The sequence below is a fragment of the Tenrec ecaudatus genome, chromosome 9 (assembly GCF_050624435.1).
Source record: "Tenrec ecaudatus isolate mTenEca1 chromosome 9, mTenEca1.hap1, whole genome shotgun sequence".
Taxonomy (NCBI): domain Eukaryota; kingdom Metazoa; phylum Chordata; class Mammalia; order Afrosoricida; family Tenrecidae; genus Tenrec; species Tenrec ecaudatus.
Window position 1 is genome coordinate 40,920,429 of NC_134538.1, and position 22,621 is coordinate 40,943,049.

Consider the following 22,621-nt stretch of genomic DNA (forward strand, 5'->3'; position numbering starts at 1 on the left):
CTGGGACGCCCCAGCCCTTAGGCTTTGGTAGCCCCAGGCCTGGGGCGCCCAAGCCCTTATCCTTTGGGAGCCCCAGGCCGGGGGTGCCCCAGCCCTTAGGCTGTGGTAGCCACAGGCTAGGGGGGCCCCAGCACTTAGGCTTTGGGAACCCCAGGCCTGGGGCGCCCCAGCCCATTGGTTTTGGGAGCCCCACGCCTGGGGCGCCCTAGCTCTTTGGTTTTGGGAGCCCCAGGCCTGGGGCGCCACAGCCTTTAGGCATTGGGAGCACAGGACTGGGGCTCGCCAGCCCTTAGGCTTCGGGAGCCCCAGGCCTGGGCCGCCCCAGCCCTAGGCTTAGGAAGCCCCAGGCCTGGCGCGACCCAGCCATTATAATTTGGGAGACCCAAGCCTAGTGCGCCCCAGCCCTTATAATTTGGGAGACCCAAGCCTAGTTCGCCCCAGCCCTTATCTTTGGGAACCCCAGGCCTGGGGCGCCCCAGCCCTTAGGCTGTGGTAGCCACAGGCTAGGGGGCCCCCAGCACTTAGGCTTTGGGAACCCCAGGCCTGGGGCGCCCCAGCCCATAGGTTTTGGGAGCCCCACGCCTGGGGCGCCCCAGCTCTTTGGTTTTGGGAGCCCCAGGCCTGGGGCGCCACAGCCTTTAGGCATTGGGAGCACAGGACTGGGGCTCGCCAGCCCTTAGGCTTCGGGAGCCCCAGGCCTGGGCCGCCCCAGCCCTAGGCTTAGGAAGCCCCAGGCCTGGCGCGACCCAGCCCTTATAATTTGGGAGACCCAAGCCTAGTGCGCCCCAGCCCTTATCTTTGGGAACCCCAGGCCTGGGGCGCCCCAGCCCTTATCATTTGGGGGCCCCAGGCCTGGGGCGCCCCAGCCCTTATCATTTGGGGGCCCCAGGCCTGGGGCGCCCCAGCCCTTAGGCTTTGGGAGCCCCACGCCTGAGCCGCCCACCCTTAGTCTTTGGGAGCCCCAGGCCTGGGGCGCCGCAGCTCTTAGGCTTTGAGAGCCCCAGGCCAGGGGCGCCCCAGCACTTAAGCTTTGGGAGCCCCAGACCTGGAGTGCCACAGCTCTTATACTTTGGGAGCCCCAGTCCTGGGGCGCCCCAGTCCTTAGGCTTTGGTAGCCCCAGGCCTGGGGCGCCCCTGCTCTTAGTCTTAGGGAGCCCAGGCCTGGGGCGCCCCAGCCCTTAGGCTTAGGGAGCCTCAGCCTGGGGCGCCCCAGCCCTTAGTCTTAGGGAGCCCCAGGCCTGGGGCGCCCCAGCCCTTAGGCATTTGGAGCCCAGGCCTGAGGCGCCCCAGCCCTTAGGCGTAGGGAGCCCCAGGCCTGGGGAGCCCCAGCCCTTAGGCTTAGGGAGTCCCAGGCCTGGGGCGCACCAGCACTTAGGATTTGGGAGCCTCAGCCTGGGGCGCCCCTGCCCTTAGGCTTAGGGAGCCCCAGGCCAGGGGGGCCCAGCCCTTACTCTTAGGGAGCCCTAGGCCTGGGAAGTCCCACCCCTTAGACTTAGGTAGCCCTAGGCCTGGGGCGCCCCAGCCCTTAGGCTTAGGGAGCCCCAGGCCCGGGGCACCCCAGCCGTAAAGCTTTGGGAGACACAGGCCAGGGGTGCCCCAGCCCTTAGGCTTTGGGAACCCCAGGCTTGGGCCTCCCCAGTTTTTAGGCTTTGGGAGCCCCAGGACTGGGCGCCCCAGCCCTTAGGCTTAGTGAACCCCAGGCATGGGGCGCAAAAGCCCTTAGGCATTGGGAGCGCAGGCCTGGGGCGCCCCAGCCCTTAGGTGTAGCGAGCCCCAGGCCTGGGGACCCACGCCCATAGGTTTAGGGAGCCCCAGAACTGGGACCCCCAAGCCCTTAGGCTTAGGGAGCCCCAGGCCTGGGGCGCAACAGCCCTTAGGCTTTGGGAGCCGCAGCCTGGGGCGCGCCAGCCCTTAGGCTTAGGGAGCCCCAGGCCTGGGGCTCCCAAGCCTTTATCCTTTGGGAGACCCAGGCCTGGGGCGCCCCAGCCCTTATGCTTTGGGAGCCCAACGCCTGGGCCGCCCCAGCCCTTAGGCTTTGGGAGCCCCAGGCCTGGGGCGCCCCAGCCCTTATCCTTTGGGAGCCCCAGGCATGGGGAGCCCCAGCCCTTATCCTTTGGGGGCCCCAGGCCTGGGGAGCCCCAGCCCTTAGGTTTGGTAGCCCCAGGCTTGGGGCGCCCCAGCCCTTAGGCTTTGGGAGCCCCAGGCCTGGGGCGCCCCAGCCCTTAGGTTTTGGGAGCCCCAGGCCTGGGGCGCCCCAATCCCTTAGGCATTGGGAGCCCAGGCCTGGGGTTCGCCAGCCCTTAGGCTTTGGGAGCCCCAGGCCTGTGGCGCCCCAACCCTTATCCATTGGGAACCGCAGGCCTGGGCCGCCCCAGCCCTTAGGATTTGGGAGCCCCAGGCCAGGGGCACCCGAGCCCTTAGACTTTGGGAGCCCCAGGCCTGGGGCGCCCCAGCCCTTAGGCTTTGGTAGCCCCCGGCCTGGGGCGCCTCTGCCCTTAGGATTTGGGAGCCCAGACCTGGGGCGCCCCAGCCCTTTGGCGTAGGGAGCCTCAGGCCTGGGGCGCCCCAGGCCTTAGTCTTAGGGAGGCTCAGACTTGGGGCACCTCAGCCCTTAGGCATTTGGAGCCCAGGCCTGGGGCGGCCCATCCCTTAGGCAGGGAGCCCCAGGCCTGGGGAGCCCCAGCCCTTAGGCTTAGGGAGTCCCAGGCCAGGGGCGCACCAGCCCTTAGGATTTGGGTGCCTCAGCCTGGGGAGACCCAGCCCTTAGGCTTAGGGAGCCCCAGGCCTGGGGCACCCCAACCCTTAGGCTTAGGGAGCCCCAAGGCTGGGCCGCCACAGCCCTTAGCTTAGGGAGCCCCAGGCCTGGAGCACACCAGCTCTGTGGCTTAGGGAGCCCCAGGACTGGGGCACCCAAGCCTTAGGCTTTGGGGCACAAGGCCTAGGGTGCCCCAGGCCTTAGGCTTAGGGAGCCCCAGGCCTGGGGCGCCCGAGCCCTTAGGTTTTGGGAGTCACAGGCCAGGGGCGCTCTAGCCCTTAGGCTTTGGGAACCCCAGGCCTGGACCACCCCAGTCCTTAGGCTTTGGGAGCCCCAGGCTTGGGGCGCCCCAGCCCTTAGGCTTTGGGAGCCCCAGGCCTGGGTGCCGCAGCACTTAGGCTTTGGGAGTCACAGGCCAGGGGCGCACTAGCCCTTAGGCTTAGGGAGGACCAGGCCTGGGGCGTCCTATCCATGGGGTGCCCCAGCCCTTATGCTTTGGGAGCCCAACGCCTGGGCCGCCCAAGCCCTTAGGGTTTGGGAGCCCCAGGCCTGGGGCGCCCCAGCCCTTATCCTTTGGGAGCCCCAAGGCCTGGGGAGCCCCAGCCCTTATCTTTTGGGGGCCCCTGGCCTGGGGCGCCCCAGCCCTTAGACATTTGGAGCACAGGTCTGGGGCACCCCAGCCCTTAGGCGTAGGGAGCCCCAGGCCTGGGGAGCCACAGCCCTTAGGCTTTGGGAGCTCCAGGCCGGGGGCACTCCACCCCTTAGGCTTAGGTAGCCCCAGGCCTGGGTCGCCCCAGGCCTTAGGCTTAGGGAGCCCCAAGCCTCGGCCGACAGAACCCTTAGGCTTAGGTAGCCCCAGGCCAGGGGCACCCCAGCCCTTAGGCTTAGGGAGCCTCAGGACTGGGGCACCCCAGCCTTAGGCTTTGGGAGCCCCAGCCCAGGGTGCCCCAGGCCTTAGGCTTAGGGAGCCCCAGGCCTGGGGCGCCCCAGCCCTTAGGCTTTGGGAGCCAAAGGACAGGGGCGCCCCAGCCCTTGGGCTCTGGTTGCCCCGGGCTTGGGGCGCCCTGGCCCTTAAGTTTTGGGAGCCCAAGGCCTGGGGCGCTCCAGCCCTTAGGTTTTGGGAGCCCCAGGCCTGGGGCGCCACAGCCCTTAGGTTTTGGGAAGCCCAGGCCTGAGGCGACACAGCCATTAGGCATTGGGAGCCCAGGACTCGGGCTCGCCAGCCATTAGGCTTGGGGAGCATCAGGACTGGGGCGCCCCAGCCCTTAGGCTTAGGGAGCCCCAGGCCTGGGGCATCCCAGCCCTTAGGCTTTGGGAGCTCCAGGCCTGGGGCGCCCCAGCCCTTAGGTTTTGGGAGACCCAGGCCTGGGGCGCCCCTGCCCTTAGGCTTTGGGAGCCCTGGCCTGGGGTGCCCCAGCCCTAAGGCTTAGGGAGCCTCAGGCCGGGGCGCCCCAGCCCTTAGTCTTAGGGAGCCCCAGGCTTGGGGCGCCACAGCCCTTAGGCATTTGGAGCCGAGGCCTGGGGTGCACCAGCCCTTAGGATTTGGGTGCCTCAGCCAGGGGCCCCCTAGCCCTTAGGCTTAGGGAGCCCCAGGCCTGGGGCACCCCAGACCTTAGGCTTCGCGAGCCCCAGGCATCGGGCTCCCAGCCCTTACTCTTAGGGAGCCCTAGGCCTGGGACGCCACAGCCATTAGGTATACGGAGTCCCAGAACTGGGGCGCCCCAGCCCTTAGGTTTATGGAGCCCTAGGCTTCGGGTCCCCAGCCCTTAGGCTTTGGGAGCCCCAGGCCTGGGGCCTCCCAGCCCTTAGGCTTAGGGAGCCCCAGGTCTGGGGCATCCCAGACTTGGGGCACCCAAGCCCTTAGGTTTAGGGAGCCCCAGGCCAGGGCGCCTTAGCCCTTAGGCTTAGGGAGCCCCACGACTGGGGCGCAACAGCCCTTAGGCTTTGGGAGCCTCAGCCTGGGGCGCCCATGCCCTAAGGCTTTGGGAGCCCCAGGCCTGGGGAGCCCCTGCCCTTAGGCTTAGGGAGCTCCAGTACTGGGGAGCCCCAGTCCTTAGGCTTTGGAAGCCCCAGGTCTGGGGCGCCCCAGCCCTTAGGCTTAGGGAGCCCCAGGCCTGCGGCGACCCAGCCCTTAGGCTTTGGGAGCCCCAGGCCTGGGGCGCCCCAACCCTTATCCTTTGGAAGCCCCAGGCCTGGGGAGCCCCAGCCTTAATCCTTTGGGAGACCCAGGCCTGGTGCGCCCCAGCCCTTAGGCTTTGGTAGCCCCAGGCTTGGGGCGCCCCAGCCCTTAGGCTTTGGGAGCCCCAGGCCTGGGGTGCCCCAGCCCTTAGGTTTTGGGAGCCCCAGGCCTGGGGCGCCCCTGCCCTTAAGCTTTGGGAGCCCAGACTTGGGGTGCCCCAGCCCTAAGGTTTAGGGAGCCTCAGGCCTGGGGCGCCCCAGCCCTTAGTTTTAGGGAGCCCCAGGCTTCGGGCGCCCCAGCCCTTAGGCATTTGGAGCCCAGGCCTGGGGCGCACCAGCACATTGGATTTGGGTGCCTCAGCCTTGGGCGCCACAGCCCTTAGGCTTAGGGAGCCCCAGGCCTGGGGCACCCCAGCCCTTAGTATTAGGGTGCCCCAGGCCTGGGGCCCCCAAGCCCTTAGGCTTAGGGAGCCCCAGGCCTGGGGCGTCCCAGCCCTTAGGCTTTGGGAGCTCCAGGCCTGGGGCGCTCCAGCCCTTAGGTTTTGGGAGTCCCAGGCCTGGGGCGCCCCTGCCCTTAGGCTTTGGGAGCCCTGGCCTGGGGTGCCCCAGCCCTAAGGCTTAGGGAGCCTCAGGCCGGGGCGCCCCAGCCCTTAGTCTTAGGGAGCCCCAGGCTTGGGGCGCCACAGCCCTTAGGCATTTGGAGCTGAGGCCTGGGGCGCACCAGCCCTTAGGATTTGGGTGCCTCAGCCAGGGGCCCCCCAGCCCTTAGGCTTAGGGAGCCCCAGGCCTGGGGCACCCCAGACCTTAGGCTTAGCTAGCCCCAGGCATCGGGCTGCCAGCCCTTACTCTTAGGGAGCCCTAGGCCTGGGGCGCCACAGCCATTAGGTATACGGAGTCCCAGAACTGGGGCGCCCCAGCCATTAGGTTTATGGAGCCCTAGGCTTCGGGACCCCCAGCCCTTAGGCTTTGGGAGCCCCAGGCCTGTGGCCTCCCAGCCCTTAGGCTTAGGGAGCCCCAGGCCTGGGGCGTCCCAGACTTGGGGCACCCAAGCCCTTAGGTTTAGGGAGCCCCAGGCCAGGGCGCCTTAGCCCTTAGGCTTATGGAGCCCCACGACTGGGGCGCAACAGCCCTTATGCTTTGGGAGCCTCAGCCTGGGGCGCCCATGCCCTAAGGCTTTGGGAGCCCCAGGCCTGGGGAGCCCCTGCCCTTAGGCTTAGGGAGCTCCAGTACTGGGGAGCCCCAGGCCTTAGGCTTTGGAAGCCCCAGGTCAGGGGCGCCCCAGCCCTTAGGCTTTGGGAGCACCAGGCCAGGGGCACCCCAGCCCTTAGGCTTTGGGAGCCCCACTCCTGGGCCACCCCAGCGCTAAGGCTTTGGGAGCCCCAAGCCTGGGGCGTCCCAGCCCTTAGGCTTTGGCAGCCCGAGGCATGGGGCGCCCAAGCCCTTATCCTTTGGGAGCCCCAGGCCTGGGACGCCCCAGCCCTTAGGCTTTGGTAGCCCCAGGCCTGGGGCGCCCAAGCCCTTAGGCTTAGGGAGCCCCAGGCAAGGGGCGCCCCAGCCCTTATCCTTTGGGAGCCCCAGGCCTGGGACGCCTCAGCCCTTATCCTTTGGGAGCCCCAGGCCGGGGGTGCCCCAGCCCATAGGCTGTGGTAGCCACAGGCTAGGGGGGCCCCAGCACTTAGGCTTTGGGATCCCCAGGCCTGGGGCGCCCCAGCCCTTAGGTTTTGGGAGCCCCACGCCTGGGGCGCCCCAGCTCTTTGGTTTTGGGAGCCCCAGGCCTGGCACGCCACAGCCCTAGGCTTAGGAAGCCCCAGGCCTGGCGCGACCCAGCCCTTATACTTTGGGAGACCCAGGCCTAGGGCGCCCCAGCCCTTATCCTTTGGGAACCCCAGGCCTGGGGCGCCCCAGCCCTTATCATTTGGGGGCCCCAGGCCTGGGGGGCCACAGCACTCAGGCTTTGGGAGCCCCACGCCTGGGCCGCCCACCCTTAGGCTTTGGGAGCCCCAGGCCTGGGGCGCCCCAGCTCTTAGGCTTTGGGAGGCCCAGGCCAGGGGCGCCCCAGCACTTAAGCTTTGGGAGCCCCAGACCTGGAGTGCCACAGCCCTTATACTTTCGGAGCCCCAGGCCTGAGGCGCCCCTGCCCTTAGGCTTTGGGAGCCCAGGCCTGGGGCGCCCCAGCCCTTAGTCTTAGGGAGCCCCAGGCCTGGGGCGCCCCAGCCCTTAGGCATTTGGAGCACAGGCCTGAGGCGCACCAGCCCTTAGGATTTGGGAGCCTCAGCCTGGGGCGCCCCAGCCCTTAGGCTTAGGGAGCCCCTGGCCAGGGGGGCCCAGCCCTTACTCTTAGGGAGCCCTAGGCCTGGGAAGTCCCACCCCTTAGACTTAGGTAGCCCTAGGCCTGGGGCGCCCCAGCCCTTAGGCTTAGGGAGCCCCAAGGCTGGGCCGCCACAACCCTTAGGGTTAGGGAGCCCCAAGGCTGGGCCGCCATAGCCCTTAGCTTAGGGAGCCCCAGGCCTGGAGCACACCAGCTCTGAGGCTTAGGGAGCCCCAGGACTGGGGCACCCAAGCCTTAGGCTTTGGGGCACAAGGCCTAGGGTGCCCCAGGCCTTAGGCTTAGGGAGCCCCAGGCCTGGGGCGCCCGAGCCCTTAGGTTTTGGGAGTCACAGGCCAGGGGCGCTCTAGCCCTTAGGCTTTGGGAACCCCAGGCCTGGACCACCCCAGTCCTTAGGTTTTGGGAGCCCCAGCCCTTAGGCTTTGGGAGCCCCAGGCCTGGGTGCCGCAGCACTTAGGCTTTGGGAGTCACAGGCCAGGGGCGCACTAGCCCTTAGGCTTAGGGAGGACCAGGCCTGGGGCGTCCTATCCATGGGGTGCCCCAGCCCTTATGCTTTGGGAGCCCAACGCCTGGGCCGCCCTAGCCCTTAGGGTTTGGGAGCCCAAGGCCTGGGGCGCCCCAGCCCTTATCCTTTGGGAGCCCCAGGCCTGGGGAGCCCCAGCCTTTATCTTTTGGGGGCCCCAGGCCTGGGTCGCCCCAGCCCTTAGACATTTGGAGCACAGGTCTGGGGCGCCCCAGCCCTTAGTCGTAGGGAGCCCCAGGCCTGGGGAGCCACAGCCCTTAGGCTTTGGGAGCTCCAGGCCGGGGGCACTCCACCCCTTAGGCTTAGGTAGCCCCAGGCCTGGGTCGCCCCAGGCCTTAGGCTTAGGGAGCCCCAAGCCTGGGCCGACAGAGCCCTTAGGCTTAGGTAGCCCCAGGCCAGGGGCACCCCAGCCCTTAGGCTTTGGGAGCCCCAGGCCTAGGGTGCCCTAGGCCTTAGGCTTGGAGAGCCCCAGGCCTGTGGCGCCCCAGCCCTTAGGCTTTGGGAGCCAAAGGACAGGGGCGCCCCAGCCCTTGGGCTCTGGTTGCCCCGGGCTTTGGGCGCCCTGGCCCTTAGGTTTTGGGAGCCCAAGGCCTGGGGCGCTCCAGCCCTTAGGTTTTGGGAGCCCCAGGCCTGGGGCGCCCCAGCCCTTAGGTTTTGGGAAGCCCAGGCCTGAGGCGACACAGCCATTAGGCATTGGGAGCCCAGGACTCGGGCTCGCCAGCCATTAGGCTTTGGGAGCATCAGGACTGGGGCGCCCCAGCCCTAGGATTAGGGAGCCCCAGGCCTGGGGCCCCGAAGCCCTTAGGCTTAGGTAGCCCCAAGCCAGGGGCGCCCCAGCCTTTTGGCTTTGGGAGACCCAGGCTGGGGCGCCCCAGCCCTTATCATTTGGGAGCCCCAGGCCTGGGGCGCCCCAGCCCTTAGGCTTGGGAGTACCACGCCTGGGCCGCCCCAGCCCTTAGGCTTTGGGAGCCCCAGGCCTGGGGCGCCCCAACCCTTATCTTTGGAAGCCCCAGGCCTGGGGAGCCCCAGCCTTAATCCTTTGGGAGACCCAGGCCTGGTGCGCCCCAGCCCTTAGCTTTGGTAGCCCCAGGCATGGGGCGCCCCAGCCCTTAGGCTTTGGGAGCCCCAGGCCTGGGGCGCCCCAGCCCTTAGGTTTTGGGAGCCCCAGGCCTGGGGCGCCCCTGCCCTTAGGCTTTGGGAGCCCAGGCTTGGGGAGCCCCAGCCCTAAGGCTTAGGGAGCCTCAGGCCTGGGGCGCCCCAGTCCTTAGTTTTAGGGAGCCCCAGGCTTCGGGCGCCCCAGCCCTTAGGCATTTGGAGCCCAGGCCTGGGGCGCACCAGCACATTGGATTTGGGTGCCTCAGCCTGGGGCGCCACAGCCCTTAGGCTTAGGGAGCCCCAGGCCTGGGGCACCACAGCCCTTAGTTTTAGGGTGCCCCAGGCCTGGGGCCCCCAAGCCCTTAGGCTTAGGGAGCCCCAGGCCTGGGGCGTCCCAGCCCTTAGGCTTTGGGAGCTCCAGGCCTGGGGCGCCCCAGCCCTTAGGTTTTGGGAGCCCCAGGCCTGGGGCGCCCCTGCCCTTAGGCTTTGGGAGCCCTGGCCTGGGGTGCCCCAGCCCTAAGGCTTAGGGAGCCTCAGGCCGGGGCGTCCCAGCCCTTAGTCTTAGGGAGCCCCAGGCTTGGGGCGCCACAGCCCTTAGGCATTTGGAGCCGAGGCCTGGGGCGCACCAGCCCTTAGGATTTGGGTGCCTCAGCCAGGGGCCCCCCAGCCCTTAGGCTTAGGGAGCCCCAGGCCTGGGGCACCCCAGACCTTAGGCTTAGCGAGCCCCAGGCATCGGGCTCCCAGCCCTTACTCTTAGGGAGCCCTAGGCCTGGGGCGCCACAGCCATTAGGTATACGGAGTCCCAGAACTGGGGCGCCCCAGCCCTTAGGTTTATGGAGCCCTAGGCTTCGGGACCCCCAGCCCTTAGGCTTTGGGAGCCCCAGGTCTGGGGCCTCCCAGCCCTTAGGCTTAGGGAGCCCCAGGCCTGGGGCGTCCCAGACTTGGGGCACCCAAGCCCTTAGGTTTAGGGAGCCCCAGGCCAGGGCGCCTTAGCCCTTAGGCTTAGGGAGCCCCACGACTGGGGCGCAACAGCCCTAAGGCTTAGGGAGCCCCAGGCCTGGGGAGCCCCTGCCCTTAGGCTAAGGGAGCTCCAGTACTGGGGAGCCCCAGGACTTAGGCTTTGGAAGCCCCAGGTCTGGGGTGCCCCAGCCCTTAGGCTTAGGGAGCCCCAGGCCTGCGGCGACCCAGCCCTTAGGCTTTGGGAGCCCCAGGCCAGGGGCACCCCAGCCCTTAGGCTTTGGGAGCCCCACTCCTGGGCCGCCCCAGCGCTAAGGCTTTGGGAGCCCCAAGCCTGGGGCGTCCCAGCCCTTAGGCTTTGGTAGCCCGAGGGATGGGGCGCCCAAGCCCTTATCCTTTGGGAGCCCCAGGCCTGGGACGCCCCAGCCCTTAGGCTTTGGTAGCCCCAGGCCTGGGGCGCCCAAGCCCTTAGGCTTAGGGAGCCCCAGGCAAGGGGTGCCCCAGCCCTTATCCTTTGGGAGCCCCAGGCCTGGGACGCCTCAGCCCTTATCCTTTGGGAGCCCCAGGCCGGGGGTGCCCCAGCCCATAGGCTGTGGTAGCCACAGGCTAGGGGGGCCCCGGCACTTAGGCTTTGGGAACCCCAGGCCTGGGGCGCCCCAGCCCTTAGGTTTTGGGAGCCCCACGCCTGGGGCGCCCCAGCTCTTTGGTTTTGGGAGCCCCAGGCCTGGGACGCCACAGCCTTTAGGCATTGGGAGCACAGGACTGGGGCTCGTCAGCCCTTAGGCTTCGGGAGCCCCAGGCCTGGGCCGCCCCAGCCCTAGGCTTAGGAAGCCCCAGGCCTGGCGCGACCCAGCCCTTATACTTTGGGAGACCCAGGCCTAGGGCGCCCCAGCCCTTATCCTTTGGGAACCCCAGGCCTGGGGCGCCCCAGCCCTTATCATTTGGGGGCCCCAGGCCTGGGGGGCCACAGCACTCAGGCTTTGGGAGCCCCACGCCTGGGCAGCCCACCCTTAGGCTTTGGGAGCCCCAGGCCTGGGGCGCCCCAGCTCTTAGGCTTTGGGAGCCCCAGGCAGGGGCGCCCCAGCACTTAAGCTTTGGGAGCCCCAGACCTGGAGTGCCACAGCCCTTATACTTTCGGAGCCCCAGGCCTGGGGCACCCCTGCCCTTAGGCTTTGGGAGCCCAGGCCTGGGGCGCCCCAGCCCTTAGTCTTAGGGAGCCCCAGGCCTGGGGCGCCCCAGCCCTTAGGCATTTGGAGCCCAGGCCTGAGGCGCACCAGCCCTTAGGATTTGGGAGCCTCAGCCTGGGGCGCCCCAGCCCTTAGGCTTAGGGAGCCCCTGGCCAGGGGGGCCCAGCCCTTACTCTTAGGGAGCCCTAGGCCTGGGAAATCCCACCCCTTAGACTTAGGTAGCCCTAGGCCTGGGGCGCCCCAGCCCTTAGGCTTAGGGAGCCCCAAGGCTGGGCCGCCACAGCCCTTAGGGTTAGGGAGCCCCAAGGATGGGCCGCCATAGCCCTTAGCTTAGGGAGCCCCAGGCCTGGAGCACACCAGCTCTGAGGCTTAGGGAGCCCCAGGACTGGGGCACCCAAGCCTTAGGCTTTGGGGCACAAGGCCTAGGGTGCCCCAGGCCTTAGGCTTAGGGAGCCCCAGGCCTGGGGCGCCCGAGCCCTTAGGTTTTGGGAGTCACAGGCCAGGGGCGCTCTAGCCCTTAGGCTTTGGGAACCCCAGGCCTGGACCACCCCAGTCCTTAGGTTTTGGGAGCCCCAGCCCTTAGGCTTTGGGAGCCCCAGGCCTGGGTGCCGCAGCACTTAGGCTTTGGGAGTCACAGGCCAGGGGCGCACTAGCCCTTAGGCTTAGGGAGGACCAGGCCTGGGGCGTCCTATCCATGGGGTGCCCCAGCCCTTATGCTTTGGGAGCCCAACGCCTGGGCCGCCCTAGCCCTTAGGGTTTGGGAGCCCAAGGCCTGGGGCGCCCCAGCCCTTATCCTTTGGGAGCCCCAGGCCTGGGGAGAACCAGCCCTTATCTTTTGGGGGCCCCAGGCCTGGGTCGCCCCAGCCCTTAGACATTTGGAGCACAGGTCTGGGGCGCCCCAGCCCTTAGGCGTAGGGAGCCCCAGGCCTGGGGAGCCACAGCCCTTAGGCTTTGGGAGCTCCAGGCCGGGGGCACTCCACTCCTTAGGCTTAGGTAGCCCCAGGCCTGGGTCGCCCCAGGCCTTAGGCTTAGGGAGCCCCAAGCCTGGGCCGACAGAGCCCTTAGGCTTAGGTAGCCCCAGGCCAGGGGCACCCCAGCCCTTAGGCTTTGGGAGCCCCAGGCCTAGGGTGCCCTAGGCCTTAGGCTTGGGGAGCCCAAGGCCTGTGGCGCCCCAGCCCTTAGGCTTTGGGAGCCAAAGGACAGGGGCGCCCCAGCCCTTGGGCTCTGGAAGCCCCAGGCTTGGGGCGCCCTGGCCCTTAGGTTTTGGGAGCCCAAGGCCTGGGGCGCTCCAGCCCTCTAGGTTTTGGGAGCCCCAGGCCTGGGGCGCCCCAGCCCTTAGGTTTTGGGAAGCCCAGGCCTGAGGCCACACAGCCATTAGGCATTGGGAGCCCAGGACTCGGGCTCGCCAGCCATTATGCTTCGGGAGCATCAGGACTGGGGTGCCCCAGCCCTAGGCTTAGGGAGCCCCAGGCCTGGGGCGCCCCAGCCTTTAGGCTTTGGGAGACCCAGGCTGGGGCGCCCCAGCCCTTACCATTTGGGAGCCCCAGGCCTGGGGGCGCCCCAACCCTTATCCTTTGGAAGCCCCAGGCCTTTGGAGCCCCAGCCCTAATTCTTTGGGAGACCCAGGCCTGGTGCACCACAGCCCTTAGGCTTTTGTAGCCCCAGGCCTGGGGCGCCCCAGCCCTTAGGTTTTGGGAGCCCCAGGCTTGGGGCGCCCCTTCCCTTAGGCTTTGGGAGCCCAGGCCTGGGGTGCCCCAGCCCTAAGGCTTAGGGAGCCTCAGGCCTGGGGCGCCCCAGCCCTTAGTCTTAGGGAGCCCCAGGCTTCGGGCGCCCCAGCCCTTAGGCATTTGGAGCCCAGGCCTGGGCGCACCAGCACATTGGATTTGGGTGCCTCAGCCTGGGGCGCCACAGCCCTTAGGCTTAAGGAGCCCCAGGCCTGGGACACCACAGCCCTTAGGTTTAGGGTGCCCCAGGCCTGGGGCCCCCAAGCCCTTAGGCTTAGGGAGCCCCAGGCCTGGGGCGTCCCAGCCCTTAGGCTTTGGGAGATCCAGGCCGGGGCACTCCACCCCTTAGGCTTAGGTAACCCCAAGCCTGGGTCGCCCCAGGCCTTAGGCTTAGGGAGCCCCAAGCCTGGGCCGACAGAACCCTTAAGCTTAGGTAGCCCCAGGCCTAGGGTGCCCCAGGCCTTAGGCTTAGGGAGCCCCAGGCCTGGGGCGCCCCAGCCCTTAGGCTTTGGAAGCCCCAGCCTGGGGAGCCCCATCCCTAATCCTTTGGGAGACCCAGGCCTGGCGCGAGCCAGCCCTTAGGCTTTGGTAGCCCCAGGCTTGGGGCGCCCCAGCCCTTAGGCTTTGGGAGCCCCAGGCCTGGGGCGCCCCAGCCCTTAGGTTTTGGGAGCCCCAGGCCTGGGGCGTCCCTGCCCTTAGGCTTTGGGAGCCCAGGCCAGGGGTGCCCCAGCCCTAAGGCTTAGGGAGCCTCAGGCCTGGGGCACCCCAGCCCTTAGTCTTAGGGAGCCCCAGGCTTGGGGCGTCCCAGCCCTTAGGCATTTGGAGCCCAGGCCTGGGGCGCACCTGCCTTAGGATTTGGGTGCCTCAGCCAGGGGCGCCCCAGCCGTTAGGCTTAGGGAGCCCCAGGCCTGGGGGACCCCAGACCTTAGGCCTAGTGAGCCCCAGGCATGGGGCTCCCAGCCCTTACCCTTAGGAGCCCTAGGCCTGGGGCGCCACAGCCATTAGGTATACGGAGTCCTAGAACTGGGGCGCCCCAGCCCTTAAGTTTATGGAGCCCTAGGCTTTGGGACCCCCAGCCCTTAGGCTTTGGGAGCCCCAGGCCTGGGGCCTCCCAGCCCTTAGGCTTAGGGAGCCCCAGGCCTGGGGCGTCCCAGACTTGGGGCACCCAAGCCCTTAGGTTTAGGGAGCCCCAGGCCAGGGCGCCTTAGCCCTTAGGCTTAGTTAGCCCCACGATTGGGGCGCAACAGCCCTTAGGCTTTGGGAGCCTCAGCCTGGGGCGCCCCTGCCCTAAGGCTTAGGGAGCCCCAGGCCTGGGGAGCCCCTGCCCTTAGGCTTAGGGAGCTCCAGTACTGGGGCGCCCCAGCCCTTAGGCTTTGGAAGCCCCAGGTCTGGGGCGCCCCAGCCCTTAGGCTTAGGGAGCCCCAGGCCTGGGGCGACCCAGCCCTTAGGCTTTGGGAGCCCCAGGCCAGGGGCACCCCAGCCCTTAGGCTTTGGGAGCCCCAGGTCTGGGCCGACAGAACCCTTAGGCTTAGGTAGCCCCAGGCCTAGGGTGCCCCAGGCCTTAGGCTTAGGGAGCCCCAGGCCTGGGGCGACCCAGCCCTTAGGCTTTGGGAGCCAAAGGACAGGGGCGCCCCAGCCCTTGGGCTCTGGTAGCCCCAGGCTTGGGGCACCCTGGCCCTTAGGTTTTGGGAGCCCAAGGCCTTTGGCGCCCCAGCCCTTAGGTTTTGGGAGCCCCAGGCCTGGGGCGCCCCAGCCCTTATCCTTTGGGAGCCCCAGGCTTGGGGCGACCCAGCCCTTATCATTTGGGAGCCCCAGGCCTGGTGAGCCCCAGCCCTTAGGATTTGGGAGCCCCACGCCTGGGCCGCCCCAGCCCTTAGGCTTTGGGAGCCGCAGGCCTGGGGCGCCCCAGCCCTTATCCTTTGGAAGCCCCAGCCTGGGGAGCCCCAGCCCTAATCCTTTGGGAGCCCCAGGCCTGGGGCGACCCAGCCCTTAGGCTTTGGGAGCCCCAGGCCAGGGGCACCCCAGCCCTTAGGTTTTTGAGCCCCAGGTCTGGGCCGACAGAACCCTTAGGCTTAGGTAGCCCCAGGCCTAGGGTGACCCAGGCCTTAGGCTTAGGGAGCCCCAGGCCTGCGGCGCCCCAGCCCTTAGGCTTTGGGAGCCAAAGGACAGGGGCGCCCCAGCCCTTGGGCTCTGGTAGCCCCAGGCTTGGGGCACCCTGGCCCTTAGGTTTTGGGAGCCCAAGGCCTGGGGCGCCCCAGCCCTTATCATTTGGGAGCCCCAGGCCTGGTGTGCCCCAGCCCTTAGGCTTTGGGAGCCCCACGCCTGGGCCGCCCCAGCCCTTAGGCTTTGGGAGCCCCAGGCCTGGGGCACCCCAGCCCTTATTCTTTGGAAGCCCCAGCCTGGGGAGCCCCAGCTCTTAGGCATTTGGAGCCCAGGCCTTGGGCGCACAAGCACTTAGGATTTGGGTGCCTCAGCCAGGGCCGCCCCAGCCCTTAGGCTTAGGGAGCCCCAGGAATGGGGCACCCCAGCCCTTAGGCTTAGGGAGCCCCAGGCATGGGGCTCCCAGCCCTTACTCTTAGGGAGCCCTAGGCCTGGGGCGCCACAGCCATTAGGTATACGGAGTCCCAGAACTGGGGCGCCCCAGCCCTTAGGTTTATGGAGCCCTAGGCTTCGGGACCCCCAGCCCTTAGGCTTTGGGAGCCCCAGGCCTGGGGCCTCCCAGCCCTTAGGTTTAGGGAGCCCCAGGCCAGGGCGCCTTAGCCCTTAGGCTTAGGGAGCCCCACGACTGGGGCGCAACAGCCCTTAGGCTTTGGGAGCCTCAGCCTGGGGCGCCCATGCCCTAAGGCTTAGGGAGCCCCAGGCCTGTGGAGCCCCTGCCCTTAGGCTTAGGGAGCTCCAGTACTGGGGAGCCCCAGGCCTTAGGCTTTGGAAGCCCCAGGTCTGGGGCGCCCCAGCCCTTAGGCTTAGGGAGCCCCAGGCCTGGGGCGACCCAGCCCTTAGGCTTTGGGAGCCCCAGGCCAGGGGCACCCCAGCCCTTTGGCTTTGGTAGCCCGAGGCATGGGGCGCCCAAGCCCTTATCCTTTGGGAGCCCCAGGCCTGGGACGCCCCAGACCGTAGGCTTTGGTAGCCCCAGGCCTGGGGCGCCCAAGCCCTTAGGCTTAGGGAGCCCCAGGCAAGGGGCGCCCCAGCCCTTATCCTTTGGGAGCCCCAGGCCTGGGACGCCCCAGCCCTTATCCTTTGGGAGCCCCAGGCCAGGGTGCCCCAGCCCTTAGGCTGTGGTAGCCACAGGCTAGGGGGGCCCCAGCACTTAGGCTTTGGGAACCCCAGGCCTGGGGCGCCCCAGCCCTTAGGTTTTGGGAACCCCACGCTTGGGGCGCCCCAGCTCTTTGGTTTTGGGAGCCCCAGGCCTGGGGCGCCACAGCCTTTAGGCATTGGGAGCACAGGAGTGGGGCTCGCCAGCCCTTAGGCTTCGGGAGCCCAAGGCTTGGGCCGCCCCAGCCCAAGGCTTAGGAAGCCCCAGGCCTGGCGCGACCCAGCCCTTATACTTTGGGAGACCCAGGCCTAGGGCGCCCCAGCCCTTATCCTTTGGGAACCCCAGGCCTGGGGCGCCCCAGCACTTAGGCTTTGGGAGCCCCATGCCTGGGCCGCCCACCCTTAGGCTTTGGGAGCCCCAGGCCTGGGGCGCCCCAGCCCTTAGGCTTTGGGAGCCCCAGACTTGGAGTGCCACAGCCCTTATACTTTGGGAGCCCCAGGCCTGGGGCGCCCCAGTCCTTAGGCTTTGGTAGCCCCAGGCCTGGGGCGCCCCTGCTCTTAGGCTTTGGGAGCCCAGGCCTGGGGCGCCCCAGCCCTTAGGCTTAGGGAGCCTCAGGTCTGGGGCGCCCCAGCCCTTAGTCTTAGGGAGCCCCAGGCCTTGGGCGCCCCAGCCCTTAGGCATTTGGAGCCCAGGCCTGGGGAGCCCCAGCCCTTAGGCTTAGGGAGTCCCAGGCCTGGGGCGCACCAGCCCTTAGGATTTGGGAGCCTCAGCCTGGGGCACCCCAGCCCTTAGGCTTAGGGAGCCCCAGGCCAGGGGGGCCAGCCCTTACTCTTAGGGAGCCCTAGGCCTGGGAAGTCGCACCCCTTAGACTTAGGTAGCCCTAGGCCTGGGGCGCCCCAGCCCTTAGGCTTAGGGAGCCTCAAGGCTGGGCCCCCACAGCCCTTAGGCTTAGGGAGCCCCAAGGCTGGGCCGCCACAGCCCTTAGCTTAGGGAGCCCCAGGCCTGGAGCACACCAGCTCTGAGGCTTAGGGAGCCCCAGGACTGGGGCACCCAAGCCTTAGTCTTTGGGGCACAAGGCCTAGGGTGCCCCAGGCCTTAGGCTTAGGGACCCCCAGGCCTGGGGCGCCCGAGCCCTTAGGTTTTGGGAGTCACAGGCCAGGGGCGTTCTTGCCCTTAGGCTTTGGGAACCCCAGGCCTGGACCACCCCAGTCCTTAGGCTTTGGGAGCCCCAGGCTTGGGGCGCCCCAGCCCTTAGGCTTTGGGAGCCCCAGGCCTGGGTGCCGCAGCACTTAGGCTTTGGGAGTCACAGGCCAGGGGCGCAGTAGCCCTTAGGCTTAGGGAGGACCAGGCCTGGGGCGTCCTATCCATGGGGTGCCCCAGCCCTTATGCTCTGGGAGCCCAACGCCTGGGCCGCCCTAGCCCTTAGGGTTTGGGAGCCCCAGGCCTGGGGCGCCCCAGCCCTTATCCTTTGGGAGCCCCAGGCCTGGGGAGCCCCAGCCCTTATCTTTTGGGGGCCGCAGCCCTTAGACATTTGGAGCACAGGTCTGGGGCGCCCCAGCCCTTAGGCGTAGGGAGCCCCAGGCCTGGGGAGCCACAGCCCTTAGGCTTTGGGAGCTCCAGGCCAGGGGCACTCCACCCCTTAGGCTTAGGTAGCCCCAGGCCAGGGGCACCCCAGCCCTTAGGCTTAGGTAGCCCCAGGCTTGGGGCGCCCTGGCCCTTAGGTTTTGGGAGCCCAAGGCCTGGGGCGCTCCAGCCCTTAGGTTTTGGGAGCCCCAGGCCTGGGGCGCCCCAGGCCTTAGGTTTTGGGAAGCCCAGGCCTGAGGCGACACAGCCATTAGGTATTGGGAGCCCAGGACTCGGGCTCGCCCGCCATTAGGCTTCGGGAGCATCAGGACTGGGGCGCCCCAGCCCTAGGATTAGGGAGCCCCAGGCCTGGGGTCCCCAAGCCCTTAGGCTTAGGGAGCCCCAGGCCTGGGGCGCCCCAGCCATTAGGCTTTGGGAGACCCAGGCTGGGGCGCCCCAGCCCTTATCATTTCGGAGCCCCAGGCCTGGGGCGCCCCAACCCTTATCCTTTGGAAGCCTCAGGCCTGGGGAGCCCCAGCCCTAATCCTTTGGGAGACCCAGGCCTGGTGCGCCCCACCCCTTAGGCTTTGGTAGCCCCAGGCTTGGGGCGCCCCAGCCCTTAGGCTTTGGGAGCCCCAGGCCTGGGGCGCCCCAGCCCTTAGGTTTTGGGAGCCCCAGGCCTGGGGCTCCCCAGCCCTTAGTCTTAGGGAGCCCCACGCTTCGGGCGCCCCAGCCCTTAGGCATTTGGAGCCCAGGCCTGGGGCGCACCAGCACATTGGATTTGGGTGCCTGAGCCTGGGGCGCCACAGCCCTTAGGCTTAGGGAGCCCCAGGCCTGGGGAACCCCAGCCCTTAGGTTTAGGGTGCCCCAGGCCTGGGGCCCCCAAGCCCTTAGGCTTAGGGAGCCCCAGGCCTGGGGCGTCACAACCATTAGGCTTTAGAAGCTCCAGGTGGGGGCACTCCACCCCTTAGGCTTAGGTAGCCCCAGGCCTGGGTCGCCACAGGCCTTAGCCTTAGTTTGCACCAAGCCTGGGCCCACAGAACCCTTAGGCTTAGGTAGCCCCAGGCCTAGGGTGCCCCAGGCCTTAGGCTTAGGGAGCCCCAGGGCTGGGGCGCCCCAGCCCTTAGGCTTTGGGAGCCAAAGGACAGGGGTGCCCCAGCCCTTGGGCTCTGGTAGCCCCAGGCTTGGGGCGCCCTGGCCCTTAGGTTTTGGGAGCCCAAGGCCTGGGGCGCCCCAGCCCTTAGGTTTTGGGAGCCCCAGGCCTGGGACGCCACAGCCTTTAGGCATTGGGAGCACAGGACTGGGGCTCGTCAGCTCTTAGGCTTCGGGAGCCCCAGGCCTGGGCCGCCCCAGCCCTAGGCTTAGGAAGCCCCAGGCCTGGCGCGACCCAGCCCTTATACTTTGGGAGACCCAGGCCTAGGGCGCCCCAGCCCTTATCCTTTGGGAACCCCAGGCCTGGGGCGCCCCAGCCCTTATCATTTGGGGGCCCCAGGCCTGGGGGGCCACAGCACTCAGGCTTTGGGAGCCCCACGCCTGGGCAGCCCACCCTTAGGCTTTGGGAGCCCCAGGCCTGGGGCGCCCCAGCTCTTAGGCTTTGGGAGCCCCAGGCCAGGGGCGCCCCAGCACTTAAGCTTTGGGAGCCCCAGACCTGGAGTGCCACAGCCCTTATACTTTCGGAGCCCCAGGCCTGGGGCGCCCCTGCCCTTAGGCTTTGGGAGCCCAGGCCTGGGGCGTCCCAGCCCTTAGTCTTAGGGAGCCCCAGGCCTGGGGCGCCCCAGCCCTTAGGCATTTGGAGCCCAGGCCTGAGGCGCACCAGCCCTTAGGATTTGGGAGCCTCAGCCTGGGGCGCCCCAGCCCTTAGGCTTAGGGAGCCCCTGGCCAGGGGGGCCCAGCCCTTACTCTTAGGGAGCCCTAGGCCTGGGAAATCCCACCCCTTAGACTTAGGTAGCCCTAGGCCTGGGGCGCCCCAGCCCTTAGGCTTAGGGAGCCCCAAGGCTGGGCCGCCACAGCCCTTAGGGTTAGGGAGCCCCAAGGCTGGGCCGCCATAGCCCTTAGCTTAGGGAGCCCCAGGCCTGGAGCACACCAGCTCTGAGGCTTAGGGAGCCCCAGGACTGGGGCACCCAAGCCTTAGGCTTTGGGGCACAAGGCCTAGGGTGCCCCAGGCCTTAGGCTTAGGGAGCCCCAGGCCTGGGGCGCCCGAGCCCTTAGGTTTTGGGAGTCACAGGCCAGGGGCGCTCTAGCCCTTAGGCTTTGGGAACCCCAGGCCTGGACCACCCCAGTCCTTAGGTTTTGGGAGCCCCAGCCCTTAGGCTTTGGGAGCCCCAGGCCTGGGTGCCGCAGCACTTAGGCTTTGGGAGTCACAGGCCAGGGGCGCACTAGCCCTTAGGCTTAGGGAGGACCAGGCCTGGGGCGTCCTATCCATGGGGTGCCCCAGCCCTTATGCTTTGGGAGCCCAACGCCAGGGCCGCCCTAGCCCTTAGGGTTTGGGAGCCCAAGGCCTGGGGCGCCCCAGCCCTTATCCTTTGGGAGCCCCAGGCCTGGGGAGAACCAGCCCTTATCTTTTGGGGGCCCCAGGCCTGGGTCGCCCCAGCCCTTAGACATTTGGAGCACAGGTCTGGGGCGCCCCAGCCCTTAGGCGTAGGGAGCCCCAGGCCTGGGGAGCCACAGCCCTTAGGCTTTGGGAGCTCCAGGCCGGGGGCACTCCACTCCTTAGGCTTAGGTAGCCCCAGGCCTGGGTCGCCCCAGGCCTTAGGCTTAGGGAGCCCCAAGCCTGGGCCGACAGAGCCCTTAGGCTTAGGTAGCCCCAGGCCAGGGGCACCCCAGCCCTTAGGCTTTGGGAGCCCCAGGCCTAGGGTGCCCTAGGCCTTAGGCTTGGGGAGCCCAAGGCCTGTGGCACCCCAGCCCTTAGGCTTTGGGAGCCAAAGGACAGGGGCGCCCCAGCCCTTGGGCTCTGGAAGCCCCAGGCTTGGGGCGCCCTGGCCCTTAGGTTTTGGGAGCCCAAGGCCTGGGGCGCTCCAGCCCTCTATGTTTTGGGAGCCCCAGGCCTGGGGCGCCCCAGCCCTTAGGTTTTGGGAAGCCCAGGCCTGAGGCCACACAGCCATTAGGCATTGGGAGCCCAGGACTCGGGCTCGCCAGCCATTATGCTTCGGGAGCATCAGGACTGGGGTGCCCCAGCCCTAGGCTTAGGGAGCCCCAGGCCTGGGGCGCCCCAGCCTTTAGGCTTTGGGAGACCCAGGCTGGGGCGCCCCAGCCCTTACCATTTGGGAGCCCCAGGCCTGGGGGCGCCCCAACCCTTATCCTTTGGAAGCCCCAGGCCTTTGGAGCCCCAGCCCTAATCCTTTGGGAGACCCAGGCCTGGTGCACCACAGCCCTTAGGCTTTTGTAGCCCCAGGCCTGGGGCGCCCCAGCCCTTAGGTTTTGGTAGCCCCAGGCTTGGGGCGCCCCTTCCCTTAGGCTTTGGGAGCCCAGGCCTGGGGTGCCCCAGCCCTAAGGCTTAGGGAGCCTCAGGCCTGGGGCGCCCCAGCCCTTAGTCTTAGGGAGCCCCAGGCTTCGGGCGCCCCAGCCCTTAGGCATTTGGAGCCCAGGCCTGGGCGCACCAGCACATTGGATTTGGGTGCCTCAGCCTGGGGCGCCACAGCCCTTAGGCTTAAGGAGCCCCAGGCCTGGGACACCACAGCCCTTAGGTTTAGGGTGCCCCAGGCCTGGGGCCCCCAAGCCCTTAGGCTTAGGGAGCCCCAGGCCTGGGGCGTCCCAGCCCTTAGGCTTTGGGAGATCCAGGCCGGGGCACTCCACCCCTTAGGCTTAGGTAACCCCAAGCCTGGGTCGCCCCAGGCCTTAGGCTTAGGGAGCCCCAAGCCTGGGCCGACAGAACCCTTAGGCTTAGGTAGCCCCAGGCCTAGGGTGCCCCAGGCCTTAGGCTTAGGGAGCCCCAGGCCTGGGGCGCCCCAGCCCTTAGGCTTTGGAAGCCCCAGCCTGGGGAGCCCCATCCCTAATCCTTTGGGAGACCCAGGCCTGGTGCGAGCCAGCCCTTAGGCTTTGGTAGCCCCAGGCTTGGGGCGCCCCAGCCCTTAGGCTTTGGGAGCCCCAGGCCTGGGGCGCCCCAGCCCTTAGGTTTTGGGAGCCCCAGGCCTGGGGCGCCCCTGCCCTTAGGCTTTGGGAGCCCAGGCCAGGGGTGCCCCAGCCCTAAGGCTTAGGGAGCCTCAGGCCTGGGGCACCCCAGCCCTTAGTCTTAGGGAGCCCCAGGCTTGGGGCGGCCCAGCCCTTAGGCATTTGGAGCCCAGGCCTGGGGCGCACCTGCCTTAGGATTTGGGTGCCTCAGCCAGGGGCGCCCCAGCCGTTAGGCTTAGGGAGCCCCAGGCCTGGGGGACCCCAGACCTTAGGCCTAGTGAGCCCCAGGCATGGGGCTCCCAGCCCTTACCCATAGGAGCCCTAGGCCTGGGGCGCCACAGCCATTAGGTATACGGAGTCCTAGAACTGGGGCGCCCCAGCCCTTAAGTTTATGGAGCCCTAGGCTTCGGGACCCCCAGCCCTTAGGCTTTGGGAGCCCCAGGCCTGGGGCCTCCCAGCCCTTAGGCTTAGGGAGCCCCAGGCCTGGGGCGTCCCAGACTTGGGGCACCCAAGCCCTTAGGTTTAGGGAGCCCCAGGCCAGGGCGCCTTAGCCCTTAGGCTTAGGTAGCCCCACGATTGGGGCGCAACAGCCCTTAGGCTTTGGGAGCCTCAGCCTGGGGCGCCCCTGCCCTAAGGCTTAGGGAGCCCCAGGCCTGGGGAGCCCCTGCCCTTAGGCTTAGGGAGCTCCAGTACTGGGGCGCCCCAGCCCTTAGGCTTTGGAAGCCCCAGGTCTGGGGCGCCCCAGCCCTTAGGCTTAGGGAGCCCCAGGCCTGGGGCGACCCAGCCCTTAGGCTTTGGGAGCCCCAGGCCAGGGGCACCCCAGCCCTTAGGCTTTGGGAGCCCCAGGTCTGGGCCGACAGAACCCTTAGGCTTAGGTAGCCCCAGGCCTAGGGTGCCCCAGGCCTTAGGCTTAGGGAGCCCCAGGCCTGGGGCGTCCCAGACCTTAGGCTTTG